The 25,569-nt window shown below is 43.3% G+C and overlaps 1 long non-coding RNA gene across 1 annotated transcript; it reads right to left on the reverse strand.

The window, feature by feature from the left end:
- Positions 1 to 2,322: 2,322 nt before the first annotated feature.
- On the reverse strand, positions 2,323 to 23,129 carry LOC106487375 (uncharacterized). Its single transcript, XR_001293055.1, has 2 exons — positions 22,755 to 23,129; positions 2,323 to 2,908 (listed from the first exon to the last, which is right to left on the reverse strand). It is a non-coding gene; the product is annotated as an uncharacterized lncRNA (long non-coding RNA).
- Positions 23,130 to 25,569: the final 2,440 nt, after the last annotated feature.

The raw sequence follows: 25,569 nt of genomic DNA on the forward strand, positions 1-25,569 counted from the left end.
GGGGCTGCAGGCCCCCAGGACAGCCTTGGAGGACACACATGTTCTAGGTCATGCAACCAGTAGCCACTGTGCTTCTCCTGAGCACCTTCACTTGTTACCTGTATCACTGCATTCATCCCTGCTATGATACCTTTTGGGGAGGGATGTCATTTTTTCACTTCCTCAGGTCTGGATTTCTTTTCCTGTACAATAAGTAGAACCATTCTTATGTACCTATGGGCTCCATGCCTTAATGCATGCTTTGCAAAGCATTCCTGAACTCTCTGACCCCAGTCCTGCAAACAGTGATGCAGTGCTTAGTTGTACACCTTTTGTAAGAGGACACTGGATGCTTAAAGTTAAGCATACCATTAAAAGTTTTGCTAGATCTTGACCACATAGCTCAACACTTTGCAAGAATGATTTGTAGGTGTAGAGATATGTTGGCAGAGTTAAGATTACAGACAATAACATATTTTTGGTGGAAATTTGCAGCAGAGAATGTGCTGTTTATTACAGGTGCTAATCTTAGCTTGTAACACCTGAGAAGAGAAGAATAGCATATAGCATCATCTACATGAGAGGAAGGCCTGGTGAAAACTCAGGTTCCTAGCTACTGTGTTGTGATTAGCTAGTAAAATCTTATTCAGCTATAATATTCAGAGCTGAGTCATGCAACAACATCAGTTATACTTGTAATCGCCATATCAGATAATTACATATATTTATTATTTACCAGCACATGGTTTATTGGTGTTCATTACAAGCTGTTAGTGAGGTGTTTCTTTTAGTGGCAGCCATGGAACTAATAAGCAGGAAGTGGAAGAATCCTGCCCTATGCCAATGGATTTTATATTTTTGCTAGCTTTTGGGCAACCACATATCCCATCCGCAAATGACAAGCAGCAGGAAAGTGAGGTCTGCCTCAAACATGTCTGCTATTGCCCCACTTTCTGCAGGATAGACGGAAAAGAGGCTGCATGGAGGACAACAGTTGAGGAGAAGGTGAAGTGAAGAGATGTAACCCATGGATATGGAAAATAATGATCCTTTCCTTGGCAGACAGATTTTCATCTGGCAGTTTCTAAGCCTGCATGTAGTCAACTTACCCTCCTGGGGTCCCATGCAATACACTGACATGCAATACACTGATATCCCAGACATGGGGCTTCATGAGGTAATGCAGATAGCTGAAAGCACAACCATCCTTTGCAGGTGGCGCTCAGCTGCTTTGCATTTTGCAGAATGGTTTAAGAGAAACGTGTCTCCCCCGCCACCATCATCCCATGCAGACACACAAATGTGTGGGGCATGGGTTCTACCTGCCAGATGACAGTGGAGGATTTGGGGAAGCTCATCTCCTTGCACTTGTCCTGCTGTGGAGATGGCTGGCAGAAGGGGCCAAATCCCCTGCTGTGGCCCTCCATGCTGGCCAGACCAACACAGGGAGAGGTATCAGCAGGGCATCTTTGGTACTTGGGGGTGTCACCAGTTGTACCCTCTGCTTCTTTTTTGGTACAAACTGGAGCTGAGGCTTTAAGCAAACAACAAAAATCCCCAGGAAAAGAAGGACAAGGCCACCTGGGGCCCCAGGCAGAGAGCACAGGGGAGTCCCCAGGGCACCTGCCCCCCAAACTCTTCTGCCTCATCTCCAGAGCCCAGCAACACCAGCTTCGCCAGGCTTCCCCTCAGGATCTTCTCCCCAGCAGGCACCTCCTGCAGTGAATGCGGACCACTGCACTCATGACGGACAATTTGCAGGATGAGGCTGTGCATTGTGCTCACCGTTCTCTCGATTTGCCTCACTCACCGAGGCTCCCTAGGCAGCAGGCAGCTTTGCTGGGCTGGCCCCGTCCCTCTTTCAGAGAGATAGTCCGACAGATGCAAGGCAGGCACGGAAAGTGGAGGCTCCTATTATTTTGGCCTTGGGCTCTTTACAAGCGGTGGCCTTCTTGAGAGTCACCCAGCATTTGGCCAGATCCCTGATGGCTTTGCACATTCCTTTTCTTTCTCTGAATGAATGGTCTAATCTGGCTGGAGGGCATTGCAAGGCCCAATAGCCAGTTTGCTGCACCTGCTCATCAAGGATTGAAACACCTGCTATGGTCGGAGCTTAGCATTTAAGTGCTGCTATTTGAAGACAAATCTTGTCTTTTGTCTCTGCCCTAGCCTCCTCCCAAGCCCTCCCCCTCCACACACGCACACACACACCCCCAAAAAAAAGAAGAAAAGGCTGTACTGGATATTTTTTGGACAGGGCTTACTTTTCCTCTCGTTTTCCAGAGAAACAGCCCTTGCCTTCCTTCTTAGGTGAATTGATGAGAAAGATTATTCACACAGGCAAAGGGAAGCACAAGCACTTTTATTTTGACTGCAGCTATTTAAAAGGCCTGTGCAGATTTTAAAACATTGGAGTGTTCAATAGTTGCACTCTGAAGAACTGTAGTATCATTCTGGTATTGGCAATCAATGTTATGCAATAAACTGATGCTTTTAATGAGAACAGATGTTCTTCTTCCACTCAGTCTCCTACCTACATTTGACCTTTTAATTTTTCCAGGTCGTTTTCTTGTGACAACAAACAAATAATATTTAGTCAGCAGTTAATGTAAGACTTAGGGAATTAAAAAGGTTGTATAATTTGTGCTAGTAAATTAGGGTGGAAGGAAAACAGATCTTATGCAGCCAATTTGATACCTTTTTTGCACAAGTTTATATTGAGTGACAAAGGTACTTGAGCTGTGTAAGGAATCCTTGGTTTTGCAAGATACGTTGATTAAGAAACTAAAAAGATATAAAATGTATTGAATGGATTAAACAACAATCAGCTGATACATCTCCAAAGGTAACAGAAAGCAAAAGGTATGTTTCTAGTGGCTGTCAAAGGATGAGTTCTTGAACCAAGTTCTTTAACACTTCTATCAGTGATCTGGAAGAAAAGAAAAGAAGCATGTTACACACAAGGATTGGCAGAGAATGAAGATTGCAGGGTAGGTAAATACTGAAGAGAGAACTTCAGAGCAGAGATATTGGCAGAGAGCTGCAAACTTGCATAAAGAACTGGGAAACGTGTCTCCAGTGGCGCAGTCCCTCCAGCGTAATGAGAAGGGTGCCCACCTGGCCTAAGCATCTATCCCAGGAAAGGAAATCTGGCAATGCAAGAATCTTCAGTCTACCAACACATGACAAAATCTAGGACAAGAAGGTGAAATTAGGCAGATTCAGGCTGGAAATGCAGTGTAATTTTGTAACACAGGATAATGAAGCGCTGAAACTTCTTATTGAGGGCTGTGCTGGATTCTCTGCCAGTGGAGACTTTTAAATCACGTCAGGATTTCCCCATCTCTTTCCTCCACAAAAAAGATATGTGCTACTTGATTCAAAGGACTTTAAAACTCTGTGTTACACAGACGTTCAGGCAGGATGATTGGAGTGGCTTTACTACCTGGCTTTATAATGCATTTGAGCAGCAAATGATCTTACAACCTTGAGCTTATTTCTCTCTTTCCTTTTTCAAAAAATATTTGTGGGATAGTTAAGAAATATTAAAGAAGAAATAGTTCATTCCATCTGGAGCAATTTTCTGAACTATTATAATTATTTTGAACTATCATGTTAAATAAATGCGGAGCAAATTTATGCCCAAAATAAGAATATGCTCCTTCATACAGTGAGGGTCAGCCTGTGAAATTCTCTACTTTGGCGACCAGATAATCAAGTAGCCAGTCAATTTTTTTATAGTAGATACTAACAAAAAAAAAAAAAAAGGATATGCTGTGTTTATCTGCACAATAAGGCCAACTGATCTCTTGCTTTAGGGCACAGATCAATTGCTAGAAGGCTTAAGAAGAAATTCTCCAGCAGATAGCTGAGAGAGAGTGAGATGTGCTCCACAAAAGCCTTGAGAGATAGGAAAAGCTCATTTCGGTTCTCTGGGAGCCGAGTCTAAGACACCAGGAGCTTGTGAGGAATTTCAATGAGCTGAATCCTCATATAGTTTTACGTTGTGGTGCCCTTGATTTCATTGTGATTAAGGTATTTTTGTGGCTAAAGGATGAGGAACTGCCCACTGGGAGCAAGGTTTGGGTTGGAGTTTTCTGTTGCTGTCTTTGCCTGAAGCATTTAGCAGGAAACCGCTGCTGGAGGTAGGATGTCAGATGTGATTTGATCTGGCACAGGTTTTACTGTTACAAATCCCCTTGGCTGTTGCCTCTCCAGAGGCTATACCAGCAAAAACATAAAACAAAATGAAGATCAGAGACAGCTCTTCTTACATGTCCTTAGCAGTAAAGAGAGAATATCTTAATTAGTTTTTGCCTGTGAGGTTAATGATATGGGACCGTTGTCCTTTCCAATTGCTTGTGAATTTAAAACAGTACTCTCGTGGAATATAATTCAAAGGAAAAGAAATTTCACTTAAAGAATGTGTTGCGCTACCTAAAGTTGCTTGTCTCTCTGTCTCCGTGTGGTGTGACTCATTACACTTCAGCAATTTGACACTAGGATGGGTTGTGGGGATATTCACAAACTCACAGAATAGCCCACAGTGCTAGATTCACACCTCACTGACACCAACATAAATTTTCAGAGTTACTCAGGAGTAAATTGCAGTTGCAATGTAGTTAGTGCAGTGAGAGTCTCAGACTAGGCTAATTCTCAATTAATAATTAAAAAACAAAGTCTCAGCAGAAGCTTTGAAGTAGAGGATGCTATTCATGTAATGTACCAGAGAGGGTTAATGGTTACAGTGCAGTGGGTGGAAGTAAAGCCACTGCAGGTGTGTTTCTTAATGAGGTGCTAATTGGACAGGTGCACATAAATAGGGACATGGAGGGCTCACTGTCCTTGGGAGTAAAGAGGATTTTGTGCTGCAGAGTGCACTGCTGCAGCTGAAAGGAAGATTTATTTGCTTTATCTGTGACATTATCTTTGTGTAATCAGCAAAGCACAAGGTTGTTGGCTCTAGTAACAGGGAAAGAGGTCTGTATCCTGGAGGAGAATACTGGGTGAGGAAGACTTTGAGAGATCGGCAGGGATGGGACCAGGGCTTACAAGCCTGCCAAGGAGTTGATTTGAATGAGTTATTTGTAGGAGCCTGAAAAAATGTAAGGCTTAGAGATGGAGCTGCTTGGATGTTGGAAGGTACTTTGGGGATGTGCAGCAATAGGTTTGTTTGAAGGGATAGCTCTGAACCCATTAAATTAACTTTTTTCTTGCCTGGAATGAGAAAGTGCAGATGATAAAAGAAAAACAGAAAAAGAAGGCATGCTTATGAAATGGAAGAAGAGAGAACAGAAAGGGACAAGTTCTCTGAAGCTTTCAAATAACTGATGTCTTTTCTTCTCCTGGAAAAGATGAGCACCTGTAATCTCCCTCTTTAGCTAGGTTACTCCTTGAGAAGTTTCCTCAACTACTAGTAAAGCTTCACTTCCTAACATTGCATAGATGGTTAAGGGCCAAAAAGATAAGTGAATATACTGTAACATAGCACTCACAGTAATGGACTACAGTATAAAAACAAGTATAAATAGCTTACAGTACAAAGACAGCACAAAGCTTTTCAGCTCTTATGTATTGAAGCAGTCCTCCTCCCATCCATTCTTTCTCATTAGAAGCTTGCTGGTAGACTGTGGGTGTTTGGGTGTTGTTGGTTTTTTTTTTTGTTTTGGGTTTTTTTTAAGCATAAAGAAGTGATTTGTAATTAGCTTTCCTCCACCATGCTCCCTCTGTGCCAAAACAAACTTGTCAATAAAAGTCTGATGTTTAGATGCAAAAAATATGTATGTTTAATTAAATGTGAAGCTGGTTTGTGAGAATTGAGCGTACAGAGAAGCCACTAAAGAGTGTCACGCAGAGTGTAAAGAACTGGAAGCGAATGTTGGAAGAAAAGGAACAGTGCGGATATTACAATTTCAAGCCGCAAACATTTTAGCAGAGAAGCAAATGGTAAAGCAAGCAATTTCTGGATACTTAAAAAAATCTGCTAGTCGCATCAAACTCATGCCTGAGAAAAAACTTCATAAAACTTGGGGGAAAAGTGCTTGGGACATATGCACATAGAAGCAAAGCTTGTGCCTGAGTTCTCGTGTGACTCGGTGCGTGTGTGTGTGTTATGAAAGGATTCCATTTTCAAGTCTTTATTAGTTTTAGTATATAAACTTGCATTCTTGTTAGACATTTCTCAGGAGATGGCACTTATTGACAATACATCTTCCTGAAGCATGTGACGGTTATCAAATAGAAATAGCTGATAATTTACACAGTTTCCGTTATCCTCTAATTGCTGAAGAAGCTCTAGGATGCAAGCGGAAGTCTGGCATTGGGAGCGCTTTAGCAGTTAGTGGTTTTGCAACACATTTTTGCATTAAATTTCTAAGTGTAGAAACTGTGCTCTAACATCAGAAGTGTTGATTCAGTAGAAGCTTCAGTTTGGGGCCTTCTGTTAAACAGCAATCTGGAAGAATATACGTTCTCTGGGAAAAATGTGCATCAGCAGTGATTCAGTGTCATAAAAGCAGGGGTTCTGAGTCATGTTCATTTGAGCTTGTTGGGTGTTTCATGTACTTTTCATCTCATGTACTAAAGACAGATGATGCTGACTGGGAAAAAAAGATGGCTTGTTTCCCTACGATCTTCAAATGTGCAAACAGCAAGAGGCTATATTTTGATCTTTGTGTGGAGGATGCTGTTGTTGTGAAAGACTTGCATGCTGTCCAAGAGTTGCTCGACATGGTGTTTTATGCAGCTGAAATCAGCACAATATGTAAACAACAAGGAGGATTATAAAGTTGATTTTCTTAGTTCGGGTGTATCATATAAAATATTTGAAAAGTGATAAAGCTTAAAATCCTACTCAAAAATTAGAAAAATCATAAAACAGTCAACAGCAAAAATTTCATTTTGTACTTTCTGCTTGTAAAAAGACATGTTATTTCCAAAAATAAAAAAAAAGAACGATAGTAGTCAGTAAACTCATCTGCAGGTGGAGGGCCTTAGCAAAACCACAATCAATAGTGTTGCTATGTGAAAATAAGTTTCCCTAATACTGAGGCAAACTTGTTTCATAAGGAATGTAGAATGCAAGGGGAAGTATTGAGACAATTTCTTTTGGTCACGTTGGCTAAAAATGCACAAAGCAATTTATTTGGAAATGGGCCTCTACTTCAGCAGAGAAACATATTGAATCCCTTCTAAAAAATCGGAAATTGAAAAATTCTGAATCCTACAAAATAGTGCAAGTATTTCAATAGGAAAAGCAGGGTTTAAGTTCTGCCTGGCAAAAGCATATGGGCTAGGGAAAAAGGCACTAAATAAATGAGAAAGAGAGGAACAATCTTTTCCCGAACACAGTAACCCAGTACTCCCTGTGCCTGTGATGGGTCTCTGAGTACTGAGCGCATTTCAGGCACAGTAGAAGGACTTGGACCTCCTAAAAAAGGCTTTGAACCATTGAGGGTGTTTCTCTTCAGCAAAGGCATTACTGGCATCTGGAAAAACAGCCCAAAACTGATGTTTTGGTGGTCGCAGAGGTGCTGTTACATTTAATCATTTGGATTCTCAAAGATTACATGAGCTGCAAACAGCATTTTTTTTTTCTGAAAACATTTAGTTAACTTACTACTTTTTTAAAATTCAATCATCTAAGCTGATATAAAGATATGGGAAGGTTTGCTTTTTATTTATTTTCAGGCTGAAAATCAGAGCTGAAGATCAGCAGCCTTCAAAATGCCTCTTGCTCAACACAAACAATTACAGAAAGTACACAAAATAACCTCAGTATATGCATGAAAGTAATTTTATTTAATAAATGATGATATATATATAGTATATCAGAGATTGCTGTCTCAATACCATTTTCTATTGCAACAAAAAACTGTAATTTTTTTTCTTTTCTAAAATACAGTATTGATGAAAAATAACTATAATCCAAATATCTCAGTTTTAGCTGTCAGTTTTCACTAAAAATTCATTCAGAACTGCCACCATCCTAACTGGTGGTTTCTTAATCAATAGAAAAATAAGCAGCTTGTTAACAAAAAACAAACAAACTTCCTATTTTTTTCTTGGTCTGCCGCACATAAAATCGCAGGAATAGGTGTCTGGAAGGACTCCCAAAAGGTCCCATAGTCCAGCTCCTTATAAGAGGCTACACTGAGATCGTGTTTTTGCCCAACCCTGTGCTTGAACACTAGCGAGGAGGACTTCAGTCTCATGAGCTAACCTGCTCTGGTGACATAACCAAAGATTGTAACCAAATAGTCTGTTATACTTTTCTAAGTATTAAGTTTTCCCCCTTATATCTCCTTTGTTGCTACATACAGCTGTTAATCTTGTCATAGCTTCAGTGGAGATGAGGAATAGCCAATCACATTCCTCATTAAAACATCCTTTTCCATATTGGAAGATCCTCCTTGTAGCCTATTTCAGTCTTCCTTCTCCCTGGTGAAGCAGACCCAGTTCCACCAGCCTCTCCTTGCAGACTGTCATGGCTTCTGAACTTTGAATTTTTGGGCTATTTTTCAGTTTTTGTCTTTAGAGACCAAAGCCAAGCTCACCATACCAGCTGAGACTTCAGAGGCACAGAAGCTTGAAATAAATGCTTTCAGTGCAGGAGAAGTCAGCTGGCCAGTCTAGGATGTGTTTTTGCATTTTCTGAGAAAAAATTATGAAAAGCAACACTGCACTGCTTACTCAGTTTGCGATGTGTTATAACCACTAAATAATTTTGGCAATGCTACTGGTTACCTAGTCTGTGCATTGGAATTCTTCTCTTTTCTGTCGGACATTTAACTTTTGGCAGTCCTCACTGATATAGACCATCCTTATTTCCATGCAAAATCTCCCTTAAAAGTAGTAAGCCAGCTTACCAATGGGTATAAAGCAGCATAATATAATGACTGATCCATCTGGACTAGGGCAGGCAGGATGTTAAAGCAAGTTGCTTTTTCTGGAGCTTTCTGGGATTAGCATGTAGGTAGCTTTTTGAGAACCTTATCTTTCTAAAGATGTGTAATGATTCTGGCATCATTTTTAGGTAATTTTTTCTCAGTTATAACACCAATTTTTGATAGACAGAATTGAGTTTTTAAGCAGGGGATTAATATTGGATGAGTGCAAAAGGAATATGCTTATTAAGTCTGACTCAATCAATAGTGGTAGCACAGAAAAAATAGGTCCTTGAATAAACTCTGACCATTTGGATAGATGTAGGTTCTCTTTTTCTAGAAAAAGAGAGTGTGGATCATTTTTTGAAGCAGACTTTTAAGAGTCAAAGGATTTATTATGAGTTCAGGGAAAAAGACTGTATAATTGTGTTCAGGTGTACACAGCGTGTGGGATGTCCTTCTCTCTGTCCTTTATAAGACCAGTTTTTCTCTTTTATAAGAATCATCCCTCAGCATTACAAGGAAAGATGATCATCAGAAAAAATGGCAAGAAAGACCGTCATGGGGGGGATCCACTTTTTGATTGTCTGCGTCCAAACAAGAATGGGCTCTCGCCTCCTCTTGCTCTCTGCAGTCAGGCATTTTTCATTCTGCTTTGTGTTGCCATCAGTAGCAATGACGCATCAGGACTCTGGCATTACCAGAAAATAAGGGCTGCCCTGCGCAAAGAGACATGTGTGTTGAGTCCTCGGCTTTTGGCAGTGGTTCACAGTGCTTGTCAACGTTCAGTCCTGCAGAGGCCATGAGCTGAGGAAAGCCTCGGCTGTTCCATAGCATCGGAGCAGGGCACGAGCCCACCTGCTCCTCCTGGACCCCTGCTGATGTCCTGGAGTGAGAGCTGTCTGCCTGGGAGGCACCATGCACTGCTTTCCCTATAACCCGCAGCCTTCTCACCAGTCCTCGCCACATTGCTACAAGCTGCTTCACCCCCTTCAAAGCAAGTCCTACACCAAGGCTAATGTAACCTGCCTGTTTTCATGCTGCTAACAGTATCTCCTAATGACAAGAAGCCACTCTTCTCTCTCCTACTGCACCACGTCTGTAAAAGGTAGATTTAACTACAACAGCTTTTTTTTTCCTGTGGTTCAGAGACTAAACCACATCTGCCAGTGGTTTTGCTGCAAGTACTGCATTTGCCAGGCAGGAGATTATGCTGTGAGGCTGGGCCTGTGCTCCTCCCTCCTTTTCTCAAGTTTCCTGGATATCTACTATTAGGTTCCCATAAGCGTAGCTTGCTCGCTAGTCCTGTGCATCCTTGTGTCACCTCTGTAATTCCTGCAGGAGTTTCTATGGCTGTCTGGTCAAGCCCAGGCATTCTTGCTGCAGTGATGGCACAGTATTTCAGGGTCAGGGAAGAAACACTGGCTGAAGTTTCAGCCTGTTTGGGAATCCTGGAGGCACCTCCTCAGGGCCACCAGTGCTCCGCCAGGGAAGGGTAGGAGGCAGATCTTTGTGCACAGGTATGAGCTGGAAGACTTTTTCTGGTTGGATAACCAGCTCTCCCTCGGACCCACAAGCCTGATTTTATAGCAGTGCTGGTACATGAAACCAAGGAATACTTGAGTCTGTGCTGTTGAGAAGGGAGAGCTGTCCTTGCTCATAGAAAGACAAGAGAGGGGAGGGGAATAATTTTACTGGTAAAGGACAAGCCTGGAAACTAGGAGAAATGGGCTTTTCTCCTGGATTTTGATGCGGATTCCATGTCTGCAATAGCACATGGTATGGACAAACCAGCACCAGTCTGTAGGGTGAAGCAGCTGCAGCTGAGGACCTGACTGCTACAGCACATGTATTTTGGGGTTCTACTTCACTCTAGCCCTAGTCCAACCCCATGGACTGAATGTTCACTAATGGTCAGAGCAAATTAGGTTGTGCTCCTGCAACATGTCTTCTGGCTTAGCTTTGTATAAAAGGAACCCAATTTGTGACCTCTGAGACCACTCTGACACATACTGAAGCATGGCAAGCAGGGACTACCATGAAATTTGCTTCAGAATTGCATTACAGATCTGAACTGAAACACAAATGCAGAAGCGCCTTAGATGAGTATGTATTTGCTTTGTCAAAGTGAAGCTGAAGCTCAGAGAGATGGCTGGGAAACCTGACTCACTACAGTTGCCTTGTGAAGTTCATTAGATGTTAGGTCTGTGCTTCAGCACCCACTGTTTGAAGGCATATTATGAGTTGCCAGAATTATCACAAAATTTTACAATCAATTCCAGTGTTTGCTTTTCAGATTTCTTCCCTTTTATGTTAGTGTCAGCTACTCATTTGATAATGTGCTGCTCAGAAGGAACCAGAGTTACCTGGTATGTCTCTTGTGCTACCATGAAGCTCCCTGCCTGTTTGGAGAGCTCATCTCTCTTGCTGTCCAGCTTCTCTTAGCAACTGATACTACTTCAAGCATGAATTCAAGCGTATCTCAGAAGCGGGTGTATCTTTGCTATTTTAGTAAATTAATTTTGCACACAGGTACTTGGTGTTTACTGGCAAACCACAGTGGAAAACTCTAATATTTTAACTCCCCACTAAAAGCAGCAGGTAGAAAAAGTGCCTGAGTGTACGGCTCTGCTGGATTAAAACACCAAGGGCTCCTCAAGACAAACAAGATACTGGAGTAAAAGAAAATAAAATGGGCTGTGCTAAATGCATTAGTCTTTGGGGATGATTATGAGCAGTAGCTGTAAACATACCGGAGAGTGCATCTATATGCAGACCACAGCAATGTGCAGAGACACCCAAACTATCTTTAAATGAGCATCACTGGCTGTCCAGCTGTGAGACCACAGACCGCTGCATGAATGAATGTATCCTGTTCATTAAGAATGTGAAAAAGAGAGAATGAAGGACTTGAAAGAGTAAATTTTAGAGAAGACATTAAAAGTATATGAGAGAGATCAGTGATCTAGAAAGGTAAGTTGTACACAACCAATCACTTACAAAAGGAGAGAAAACTGAGCCATTCAGTGAAAATGAATGACACTGTTTTAAAAGCAGGTATAATTTTATGCAGCACCAAAACAACTTATGGACATGACCAATGAGGTCAAAAGCATAGTGGGATTGCAGGACAGTTTGAAATGGTTTATTTCATGGGCTATCAGAACATCCAGCATTAATTCAGATTATTAGAAGGCAAGGTGTATGGGAAAGTGCGGAAGAATGTCAAGGAGATAGGTGGTGGAAGCTAGCCAGACCGTTCCGTGCGAAAAGGAGCATCAACAGGGCATGTTGACCCATAGCCATGTAGCTGGGCCTATGCCAGCGTGGCGCTGCACCTGGGCTTTGACTCGAGATTAGCGATGAGCTCAGTGTGCCCACTGCGCATGTGTATAGTACACAAAAACCATGTACAGTGCCCCCCCGGTGTTCCTCGCCATGGACCGACGCTCAGCGGTGCCAGGGACTCTCCCGCTCCTTTATTGCCTTGATCGGGAAATCGCTGGGGAACCCCCGCTCAGACGCAGAGGTAATAAACGCTCGGTATCGACCTTAGTGTGCCTTGTGTTTGTGTATCTGTTCCTGCCGGGAGTCCAGGCATCGCCCCCGCCGGACCCTTACAACTGGTGTAGTCGGCAGGATACACAAACGACAACGCCGTGGCCGAGGAGAGCGAAGGGGTAGGGCGAGAGCCACGGAGGGACTGCTCGCCTGCGGCTGCCAGGATGGCCCCAGACTGAGCGGAGGGGGCCGGTAGCTGCATTGCTTGCCATTCTGGCAGTCCCCCAGGACTGGCCAGAGTTGGCACAGGGGGAAAATGTTACCCCGAAGGCGGTTGAATCCGCTTTACAGGCTATGCCCTTCCGTGCTGCTTCGGAAGCAGCTTGGAGCTCGCCGGACAATTAGGGTGGATGCTGTTGACAGGCATTCGAGCCTTAGATAATGAGGTATCATCTTTGCAGCAACGAGTAAAAGATCTGGAGAAGGAGAATGGAGATTTGCGTGATGCGAGGGCAGTAGCACAGGAGTTGATCATGAGCCAAGCTGAAAAGAGTCAGGAATTAACCCACAGGGTAGAGCGATTAGCTCTACGAATGGCTAACAAGCGCTGTGTGCGCTATGGTAAAGCCCCAGCTACAGTTGCACAGGTGAGAGCAATAATAACTAGACCTTCCTGGGACCCAGAGGAGTGGGATGGTAATATCTGGAGTACTTTGTCTGACTTGGAGATTGAATTTGGATTAGAAGGAGAATCGGCTACTCCCCAGGTCCGACCTCTTGTGCAACTGAAAGGGGAGAGGCAAGTAGGCGAGAATACAGTGGAGCAATCTAGGACGTATACCCAGAAGGAATTGCATGAATTTTTAACTGCTTTCCAGCAGCAGCACGGGGAGTCTTTGTTAGCCTGGTCAGTGAAAGCATGGGATGCAGGTACCGGATTGCTTAGTCACTTAAGAGAGGAGCTGAATTTAATGAGCCCCTTATCAACCGATGCTCAAGTTCAGTATTATCTTACCCAATTAACTTCTGCACGGGATGGGGCAGGAAATGTTATTGTAGCTCCAACATTATGTCAATGGTTATGTGCTGCTGTGATAGGTGCTTATCTGTCCACCGATGAGTTACCCGCTACAGTGGGAGCATGGCAAACTTTTGAGGAAGGAATCAATGTGTTGCGGCAGCTAGGGGTAGCAATCAGATTAGCAGATGGAGAAGGACCTGATGGTGTGGAAATAACGCAGCAGATGAAAACCCAGTTATTAAGGAGGGCTTCAAGTGCCTTAAAGCCGTTACTACTTGGCACAGTAATGCCTGGAACTGGAACAGTCAGAGCTTAGAGCAGCTCGTATACTTATGGTATACCAAAAGAAATACAGAGTGACCAAGGTACCCACTTTGCAGGCCATATAGTACAAGAGTGGGCAAAGGACTTGGGGATCACCTGGGTCTTGCATATACCATACCACCCGCAAGCTAGTGGATTAATAGAGAGAATGAATGGCCTGCTAAAAGAACAAATTCGAAAGCTTACCACCATGCAAACCTTAAGGGGGTGGATGAGCATGCTCCCACAAGCGCTGTTCGTGCTTAACAACAGGCATGTTGGAATGCTTACTCCCTGTGAGCGAGTACAAGCCAAACCGACTCTAGCAACTCCTGCTTGGATATCCGTAATGGAAGGGGGGGATTGCCCCCCGCATACTCGCCTCCGGGGAGGTAGAATTCTATACACCGGAGCAACTCACGATTACTGAACAAAGGGTTATAAGCTTACATTTAAGACTTGACTGCCCTTCACAGTGTGTATGGCTGTTTTCATCTTTGATACCTGTCCAAATAGCCCCACTCTTATTGACCTCTTCTCAAGATTTATCTTTCCAGGTATCCGTATCCACGCCAGTGAATGTCTCACAGGGAGCACCGATACTGTGAGGAATTCTGATCCACAGTGCCGGAGTGCCTCAAGTTCAGCAAACACCCTCAACACACTCTTTAGACAGTGTGTGGATACTAACTCCTCAAAAGGAAAAGCAGCCTGGCACTGTTCTAGTAGATGGTCCAGGAGCCACTGCTCTAGTTCTTCCTGATGGTGATACTATGCCTTTCTATCTTCCCATCAACAGGTTATCACGCTGGCATCTGTAAGCTGCTGTTGAGATGTTGCCTCTTGCTGACCACGACAGATGCCGTTAATCTACAAGACCATCCAGCTTCCCATGTAAATACATGGATTTGGCTCACACAAAGATCAGCTAACCTCTCTGCTTTCTGTATTGCAGGAGGACGATCAGTGGATGATGTCTTAACTACGTGTTACATAGGTGTACCAGCTCCACTCGTGGTACTACAGGGTTAAATACAAAAAAAAAAAAAAAAAAAAATTTCTGTTACTCCCATGAATTTATTCAATTTGGGTATTGTTTCCCAAAAGATGACACCTTGGACTTACTCTTTTTGTATAGCTAACGTATCTAAAGCATATATTTGCTTTCGCTTTGTAGATGCTACCTCTGTTCTGCGGTATGTAACCAATACACAGTTAATTTGTAATGACACTATAAATATTGCTTATGCATCTGCTCACATTACACTGCCATTAGGGTGGTTCCTTCTGTGTGTCACTACAGCATATACATATGTGCCGGCCAACACCACAGGTGGCCCATGCACTGTAGATTGTGTTACTTTAAGCATCCTTCCCTTTATGACAGAGCGGCGAAGGACCCCGTGGCATATCCTAGATGCCACCTGTAACCTCCATGTAAGTTTATTTCCTCATGCAGAAGCCCTAGGCCTACTGTTAAGCCTAGTTGGGATCCCGGGGGTGGTGGCGCATGATTGTAAACGCTTAGAGCATGTTGCCTGTGCTTTAGCTCAAGGCTTAAATTGGACATCTAGAGCCATTGCCTCTTTAAATAAAGAGTTGGGAGCAGTACGGCAAGAAACACTGTAAAACCATCCAGTGATCGACTCTCTCCTACTGCGATATAACCACGGATGTTCTGACTTTGCCGGGATGTGCTGCTTTAGCATCACTGAAGAATCAGCATCTACTGAGACTGATATCAGCCACTTACAGGACATTATCCAACATACCTGGCGGAATGATGGAGATGCCTAGCCGGCTAACTGGTTTGGCTCCCTAAGGGGATGGCCAGCCACCTCATACAAGGAGAACTCTTGTTTATCTTCCGCATTGTATTATGTTATGTTTTGATTTCATTACTTTGTAAATTCCCTTGCCCTCATACCCCACGCCCTTCTGAAGACTGGAATGGCCTGTAACTAGCTTTCCATCGCGGGGGTGGAGTGTATGGGAAAGTGCGGAAGAATGTCGAGGAGATAGGCAATGGAAGCTAGCCAGACCATTCCGTGCGAAAAGGAGCATCAACAGGGCATGTTGACCCATAGCCATGTAGCTGGGCCTATGCCAGCGTGGCGCTGCACCTGGGCTTTGACTCGAGATTAGCGATGAGCTCAGTGTGCCCACTGCGCATGTGTATAGTACACAAAAACCACGTATAGTGCCCCCCCATGGACCGACGCTCAGCGGTGCCAGGGACTCTCCTGCTCCTTTATTGCCTTGATTGGGAAATCTCTGGGGAACCCCCACTCAGATGCAGAGGTAATAAACGCTCGGTATCGACCTTAGTGTGCCTTGTGTTTGTGTATCTGTTCCTGCCGGGAGTCCAGGCGTTGCCCCTGCTGGACCCTTACGCAAGGCAAATAATTTGGGCATAAATCAGCCACAGACTAGGGATTGGAAAAGAAAGTTCATTTAAACCACATTATGATATAGCTTTTGATTGCTGTGGAGAGAGCACACTGAACTAGTGGACCCATTGATACACATTAGCTTAAAAACATCCATGATTTTATGTTCGTAATATTTAGGAAGACCTAAGACAGTCCCTGAGAGTTAGGTTTTATGTGAAGGTCACTTTCAGAAACTGGTAAAGAGCATTAAAATCTTCTTAAGATATGCAACCAGCAAAATCAAGATAGTTCTGCCATGTTTCATTTCTTACTCAGTTTTTCCCCTAAAGCCAGTTGTGCAGCCAAAGCAGGAATCTAATTTTGAGGGAAGGTTTTGAAAGTTGTCCTGCTACAAAGTAGTGAAAAGATGCACTTTTCTCTTTGCAGTGTAACTTTTGCATCTCAGACCCAGTGAAGTGCACAACCCAAAACTTAGAAATGGATTCCAGTTTTTCTTTCTACATACCAAACTCAGAAGACCTTGAGTGTTCTGATAAATCCGAACTGGGGTCCCTAGTTTTTCCTGTCTGTGAAACAATTTCCTTAGTTAGTGCTAATATGTCATCATCTTGTTAACCACGCGCTGTCACAACAGTGCCTGCCCACTAAAGGAGACCTGAACTGCAAGGGAATGACATAAGCAAGAAACAAAGACTTTAAAGTCATTTCCAGTGGCAAGGACATGTAGATAACAATGGGTAAGTTGACAAGAAGTCAGACCAAAGGCTAAATGACATTGATTACCCATCAGGCATATTTCAAATTTCCCCACTCTGCTGTTCCCTTTTCCAGCGGTTGGTAGGGGCCCAGAGACCTTTCAGAGTCAGGCAGCATTTGCCACTGTTGGGAAACCATTCATGAGGACCGAGCAGCCCATCAGTCCAACAGTTGCCCCCAAAACTTTGAGTTTCAGACATCTGAGGCAACATGATCTGCACCATCAGGGATGGAGGGCTGTACACAAACCAGGCTCTGCTCAGGCTCTCTCCATCTTGCTGTGCATGCCTTCCCCATCTAAGGAAAAGGGAGTGTGAATATTCAGGGTGATAACCATAAATTTCAGATGCATTCCAGACACTCAGGGCAGAAAATGAAAAATTAATGGGGGAGAGGAAGAATGCAAAGCCTCAGGCCAATGCATATTTGTCATATTACCTAAAGGATGAAGTGGACTTTCACTAGGTCTTCAACACCCATCCATTAGCAAATGCCCTTTAAGAAACGCTAAGAGTGATCAGCTACACAACACACAGCGGTAAGTATAGGAATTTTGGACTAGGTCAGTGGAAAACCAGGTGTCACACCCTGGGGAGTGGTGGATGTGGGTGAGTCATAAATGAAATACTAATCTCACCAGTAGTTTCAGTCAGAAAGTGGTTCAAGAATGTCCATCATTGAACTAGAAAAAGCAAAAGGTAAAATCATGTGTCTTGTCAAGTTTGTTGTTTTTCAGCACTGCCAGGGTCTTCTTGCAAAATTAATCATAATATACAAACATGGCTTGTAGTGTCAGCAGCAATCACCAGTTTGGGGAACAGCAGTTCACCTGCTTCCTTCAGAAGAGGAGTCAGGAGCCAGTCCTCTCTCAAGTAATTATTACTTATTTCCAGAAATAATGCAAATATTTCCTATGTTTGTCTTCAGGAGTAAGGAAGAATATAGGCCCTGAATACATGTCACTTTATGAAGAGCTTCTGACAAACTTAGTTCCTTGTGGAATGACAATGGGTAGTCTGAGATGTGGTGTTTATCTTCTGAAGAGATCGACTTGCACCCAAGTCAAACCAATGTTTAGGCAAACATTGCCCAGAAGTGGCAAAACTTTTACATGTGAAGTTATAATTAAATTATTTCAAGAGAGAATGCACTTCATTGGCTATCAAATTGAAGGAGCTCAGATTTTTCATACTGTTAATTACTTGACACAAATGTACTACAGCAGACTTTGCAGATGCTGCAATAGAAACAGAGAAATCTTTTTTTGCTTTCTGCACAACTATAGTATAATATTATATTTCTAATTTTAAACATTGTGTCCCACCAGCTACAGACGCAGGCTAAGGCACTAGGATTCTTGCCTTCTTCATTCCTCCTTCATTTCTGTCTAAACCAGCATCAGGCATCTTGTTCGGCTCAATGAAAACCACAGCGTCACCACTAACCACCAGCCCAGAGCACCCACAGGAGACTTAGGCAGCAAAGGCCTGATGGCATCTGTGGTGGGATGCTAAGAGCACAGCCAGGCTTTCTGTTTGCCTGTTGCTTTTTGGCTTAGGTGGTGTCAAACCCCTCACTGGGACCAGCTGCCCCAGAACAAATCCTGTAGTACTGGGCAGCTAGAAAATGCTGACACTTGTCAAATTAGGGACCTCATCCTTTTCACATCCTTTGCACAGTCACAGCTTTGTTATCACAGGTCTGTCAGGTACTGACCTAAAAGGGGAAAGGGAATCTTTTCCCACTATCCTCTCAGGAAAGACTGGAAGCTGAATGTGCCAAGGGAGCAGGTGGGGACATCTGTATACTGTCATGTTTGACTACTCCCCCTTGAAACCTGGTCTGCAGGTCTTCACATTACCCCCATGCTGATACACATTTGTTGTGCACTCACGGAGAAAATCCAGCCTTCAGTGCAGGCCGATGGCCCTAGACAGCATCTGGATGTAGCTGGTCCCACAATCGTAGCAGCTACAACACCGGAGTATGAGGCAGGGCAGTGCTGTGTCATGGGCTGTACCAAGACATGACAAAAAGGCCATCCTTGCCCCACAAAATCAAAGTCTAGGATGTAGCAACTTCCAGAGGTAGGTAGACAAGAGTCAAAGGTGGGCCAAGTTACCCTCTGTCCCTTCTCACCTCTGCCTTTGCCTAAAAAGCTTGCTGAATAATATTACAGCAGGAGGTTAGGAACCAGAGAAGGAACAGCTCCTCAGCATCTTCAGCAGGTGCCTACATGGCAATTTTTATGAAGAAATGTTTTAATGCTAACAAGTAAACAAACAGGTCAAAAATATATCTCATTTCCAGTATTTCGTAAGCTTAAACGTTGTGAGCATGAGATTTGCCAAACACAGGTCTCAGCTCTGGCAGTGTTTTTCCTGATCTGCAAAGTGAAATATCTGGAAATATTGCATTAAGAGCTAATTTTAAAGGATTATTTAAAATTAATTTTATTCCATTTAAACACACAAATATATATATAATGCTATTTTAAACAGAAAATTGAGCAAAGCATCAGCAAGGGTTTTAGGCTGATTGCTATGCATGTTTAAAAGAAAAACACACTTAAGGGCTGTGACATTCAGTTTTTAAGAAACCTAGTTTAATTATATTTTCCCTAATTAAGGATTTCATTATAGGGGATCACATGATTTAATTATATCAATACCCCAAAGACCTGATTGTGAACATAAAGTGAGGATTAAAAAGATGCCTCATCACTTAATTACCTGCTAGATTGGAACAGATCCATGTTGTAGGTCAAAAGGCACATGAAATACAGGCTTCTGCCTCCTTCTTTGTTGTGTGTGAAGGGCACCATGCACGGGGAGAGGAAGGGGGGAAGTGCCCTTGTGTCTGCAATGGGAGTGCTAATTACCTGTGAGCAGTTTTTTAAGTATATATTGATTCTTTATTTGAAAATTTTGCAAAGTCTGAGGTGGAGTTGAGCTGCATATTCCAACGTGCAGTCTAGTAAATGCCTGCATGTTTCTTGATCCCAGTATGCAATCTCGTGTCTTTCCAAGGAAAAATGTCAAGTAGCAGGAAAACTTAGGCTGTGTCTGGCTAGGGGTTTAGCTCCCCCTGATGCGAGCAGATGGGTACCCAGCATTGCCCTGTGTGGCAGGAACCAGGGCTGTCTTGGTCTGTGTCCCTTCAACACAAAACCCAGGGGTAGCAACATTTCTGCAATTTCCCTGCCTCTAAATATCTTGGGTTGCGTGATGTCATTGTAAAGCTGACTGCAGCACCAAATTTTAGTCTGCTCAAACCCCTGCTTAATACATGCCTCTGTTTCTCACCTTGTGACCAGCTCTAAGCCTCTGTTCCCAGGAGGGTGCTCGTGAAGCTCTGTTTGGCAGGGATCACTAAACACATGAAAGTGGCTTTGCAGGATGATGTCTGAGGATGCAGGATGCTCAAACCACCAGGCAGCCTCCAGAGAGCAAAGTGACTGTCCTCTTGCTCAAGGGAACACCCACTCCAATGCAGCTGGGGGTATTTTCCCTAGAAAACTGAGCACTCTGCCCTCCCTTTCCAGTCCAGCCTTCCTGGTAGCTGTGCAGTATTTCCTTTGGGAATTATTTTCCACATCAGGACAGGGTTAAGGTACAGTACTTGGGTCTGAATTTCACTGCTGTGAAGGGGAGCAGTGTGTCACTGCTTGCATGGAGCAAGCCACCTTCTGAAGAAGCTGGGGGGTGAAAAGGTGCTTGGTTAGTTATGGGGGCCTTGGTGATTCCTGCCTACTCTCCAAAAGTTGTGGACTAAGAGCATGGTGTATCCACTGTCTAGTAACCTGGCTTTTCCCCCAGACAGCCTCATTTCACAGATGCTGTGTGAAGGGGTTACTGGGGCCTGCCTGAGATGACTTCGCCTTACCTTTTCCAAAAACATAGCTTCTTACCTGCTGAAGTCTAACTGCTTCCCTATGTTGCATTTCCAGACCTGGAGAAAGAAGGCAAAATCCCAGGCAGTAACATATTAGCCTGATCATCTTACCATATTTTTTGCATCAGTGCTGCCCTTTTTCTAACATATTTATGTTAGAGAAAACCTTCTTTTTACTGCATGTAGGAAGAGAAAAAAACTAATCTGATGCTGGTATCCTTCAACTGCCTCAGATCTCTCCACAGAAGCTATGGGGAGCTATGTTCTAGCGATTTTCCAAGAGGTTCAGGCCACTGCAAGCAATGCTGCCATGAGCTGCAAGGCAGCTGCATAGAAACTATTGCTAGAAGCTCAGCCTGTACCTCCCAGGTCCTTCCTACTGCTTTTCTAAAGAGACCAGAGAAGATGTAGAACTGGAGGGTGCAAATGACTCAGAGTCCCCTAGGGCTCCTCCCAGCCAGGGCACCCCTGACACCTCTTCATGGGACTGAGCAAGGTCTGCACCTTGCAACAGAGGCCAGAGCATGCCCAGGAGCACAGGCACCCCATCCCTCCTGCCTTTGGGAGCACAGCCACCCTGTGCCTCCTGCTCTGGCATGGCTCAGGCGGTGGAGGAGGCTCTGTGCATACGCACACTGGGGCAGTGTGTCTGAGTGATGTGAAGCAAGGGAATACACTCAACTGTTAAATTAACATCTGCAAGTGGCACAGCACTATGGGATGAAGACCCACTTCTTCTACTTTGATTTGATCTTATTTTTCTAAGCAGGGAAATGCCCCAGTGACAGAATCACTGCAGATGGCATCACAAAGCCCCGGCTGGCACCAGCTGAGTTGGCATAGTAAGATTATCATGTTCGAGTTTGTGTCTGTCTTTTCTTTTTACCCTGCTTTGCTGTGCTAATAGCATTTCTGTTATCATATAAGCCTCAGTCAGCTCTCTCGAAAGGAGAGAAGCAAACACAAAAAGTAAATTTTCTTATCACTGGCAAAGAATGGGTCACAAAGAAAGTCAAATGATGCTAGCCTATTTTTTTTATTATTCTTTCTTTTTCCTCCCTCTCTCTCTTCCAGCTTAAAGACAGCCTAGAATTGAAGTCCCAGGGTCTCCAGGGCAGTACCGCGGAGCAGTGCTGCTTAATGGGGCAGCTGGTGGAGAAAGCTGAGCACATGTTTCCTTTGCAGTTTTCATCTTCATACTTCACAGGACCCAGAGACTGATTGATGGAATTCTTTTTTTTTTTTTTTTTTAACATAGCTTTCTCGAGGCCTAGAGCCCGCTTCTCTCAGCCACACTGAACATATGTCCACATATTCCCTTGGGCAGTATTTAAATGTGTGCATCCATGTGGCTGTATTTGTTTAGTGTGTGCTCCCACTGATCTAATGGGACCTTTCCCATGACCCATTGCTTCCCTAAGTTTGCCACTTGCTGCTGTCAGGCGAGAGAGGCTTTAACTTAGATGGCTGTATCTGTAAATGAATGGGATTTTTTCTCTTTCAGTCCTTTCGACTGAAACCTCTTGCTGATGGATCATCTAATACAGTTTAGCTGAGAACCATTTCTCACTGCTGTTAAAAAAAGCCAAACCTAAACAGACCCCATCTGTTACAACCCTATGTCGATTTATGTGAATGCAAAATCTGCAGGGCTGCTCTCCGCTTGTTAATAAAACATCCTCTGAGAACAGCATTCATTCCTCTAAAATGCCCAGTAAGATGCACATTGCTTGCTACACAGGATAGCTCTAATGCTAAACTTTTCCAAGAAGAGGAAAAGCAGTACATGCACATAACGCTAACATCCTTTCAAGGAGGCACTGTGAGATTCTGCATCGTATTTAGCTTTCCCAAGGCAGGCAGCTCAGTGAGACCAGAACCAGAATAAAACTGTCTGTAAAGACATATTTCTAGCACAGTCTGCTTGAATAATACCACTACTGCTCAGAGGGTGAAATTAGAAGCAGATTATTTACATTTCCCACTATTGCAGCTTCATGCAGGGGCCTGTTCACATCATACCTTTGTTCTGTCTTTCTTTTCCAGCTAATAGCTTGAAGAATCCCACGTGGAGCAGTTCAGACAGGTGCAGAAACTGTGGCTGGCTTGACGGAGCTGACCTTGTCAAAAACTAAATCTTTTACAGCCAGTATTTGCACATGCTTAAGGCTGTGACAGGAAATACTGTAATGCATACAAAAAGTATATCCAGTGTAAATTAAAAAAAAAGAAAATAGAGTTTCATTGTCCATTGTCCATTGTCTCCTAGAGTTCTTGTCCAAGAGTGGAGATCCCCTGTGCTGCACTGATGCAGTGAGATGGTCCCTGCCCTAAAGAGCTTGAGTGAAACAGGGGAGGGACAGAGGGGGAAAGAGGTGAGACAAACTGCCTGCAGATAACCCGTCCAGCTGCACACAACGCCTCTCCTCTGCTCTTCTGGCAAATGCTTGCAGTGTCATACCACACCGTCTCCCTCTAACTTTACACTACGCCAAATCCCACTTGAGGTGAGGTTAATGGCAAAACTTACACTTTGTGTCATGGGCAAAGGGTTGGATTTGCTCTTCAAACACTCTCCACATGGGTCATGCTAGCAGCCAAGAACAACATATGGGAATTCACTCCGGAAATCCAAATATCAGCTGTGGATCTAGGCTAAGCTATCTATTTTAACTTGACATAGGCTAGGGATGAAATCAGCTGAATAACAGAATGAATATACAAAATATGGAGTATTTGTTAAATTTTATATTTTCTATTGAGTAAAGAAGAGCTATGCTAGCAATATCAATAGGAGATGTATCATGGACTGCAATCACGATAGAACTCAGTTATCCTAAGACTAAACTGATTTTTTTCTGAGAGAATTATTTACTAAACAGGAGAACTGCAGCTCACATTCCCCCACAGGGGACTGCTTTCCCAGTGCTGCCTTATAGCTCTTCCCTCCTTCAACCTTCTCTCTTATCTCTCCATGCAACTTCATACAATGGCAGTCTGACTTAAAAATTATATGAAATCACAGCCACAGCCTGTGAAAATGGATCTAGTAATGTTCTTCATACTGGATTACATTAAAAATCAATGAGAGTAGGACCTTTGTCAGAAGGTCATTGAAATTATTGGAAGGTCTTCACTGAAGCAGGTATTAACACCTCGAAGTCTCTTGGCCTTTTACTATGTATTTGTTACTTGTCTTTGGGTTTGCTGTTCCAGTTTTATACCACTGTCCAGCATCATGGTATGATTTGTCATGAAGTCTGCTCTGCTCTTCCCTCTCATCCTCATTTCTCCAGACCACCCACAATACACACCCACTCCCCACTCTATTTCTAGTCTCCCCTGTCTTTCTTTCTCTCTTGCTGGCATTTTGTCTAACTTAATGTCTGCTCCCACAGCCCTTGTGGGAAAGGCTGACAGGACTATGTCTAGAGTCAATACATGCTTCAAGGCCAATGCAGTGTTTCCTTGCAAAGTGTGCCTTTACAGCGCATGCTGAAAGCTGTGGAAGGAACAACAGTAAGTAAATTAGGATTTGGGATTTGTTGGCTGTGTCTATACAAGTAAAAATAAACAGCTCAGGGTGCAGGTCCACCGGAGCACAGCCATACATACTGTTAAATATTGACAAGGTTTTGGCCCAGGCCAGCTAACAGTGACAGACAGCTCCCGGGCACAGCTCAAGACTTAGCCAGAAATCATTCCCAATAGGCAGCTCAGACACAACCAGTGTCTTTTGGCAACTAGAGAGTTTAACCACATGGATTTTGCTACACCATCCTAGCTGGCCTCAGGGCCAGATGATAGGCCGTAGCACTGTTTAGATTAATAATATAGTACCGCTATCATGATTCATTGTGTATTGTGGCTCCTGGAGCCATAAAGCTTGTGCATTAACACCGTGCATTTTTCAGGCTTGGCACGGTTTAAAAAAAAAAAAAAAGTAGTAGCACACTGATACACATTTCATAAAGGTTTTTCTCCAAAGCACAGTCACTCACTTCTCACCAGCGCAGCCATGTTGCCTCCTGCAAGAAAGTTTTAAAGAGCTTTGCACAGCAAGCCACTGTTGAGCAAATGCTTAACACAGCTACTATATACAAACTGGTTTTAATATTTAGGATGATGAGCAGGATTAAAACTGAAAGGTATCAATTCTAACATGTTTCTATAATTTTAATTTCCTATTCTGATTTCTTTCTTTCTTTATTAATGGCAAAAATTCTGAGGAAGCATATTCACTGCCAAAAGCATGAGTAACAAAAAGCCATCAGGTTACCTCAGGGGCTGGCAAATGACAACATGTTATTATACATATGGTAAATCCTACTGTAGAGATGTTGTCATGTGATCTTATGCTAGGATATTAATCACTAGTGGTTTTGTCACTCTCAAAAGGAAGCTTACGGTGATGGTTTAGCTTATTTACAACCCCTTTCAAGGAAATATTTCTATTCAAGTTCTTTTTCAGCCTTGCTTTCTTTTAATCTACTGAGTTGTGCATTTGCTGGAAAATATACTCTAGGAACGAGTGAGCAATGCAGCATCCTGATTGTACTAGAGTTTGGGGTTTTGTTTTGTTCCTTAATTCTTTGTTCTTAGGGTGCTGGCCCCAGGAATATAGCAGGTGCTCTTGTATGCCCTAGGTACCCATTACCACCCCCCTGCATCACTTTCTTTAAGCATTTGAGAACACTTGGAGATACCAATAGGTTTGTCCACTTTGAAGACTGTTATTCAGAAAACTTCAGAGGCATGTTCTAAGTATAGCTATATTGCTTATGACCCCATGAGGTAGGAAGAAGAGTTCTAGCATCTATTCCCCAGGTAGGTTAAC

This window comes from Apteryx mantelli, chromosome 3 (assembly GCF_036417845.1).
Source record: "Apteryx mantelli isolate bAptMan1 chromosome 3, bAptMan1.hap1, whole genome shotgun sequence".
NCBI lineage: Eukaryota > Metazoa > Chordata > Aves > Apterygiformes > Apterygidae > Apteryx > Apteryx mantelli.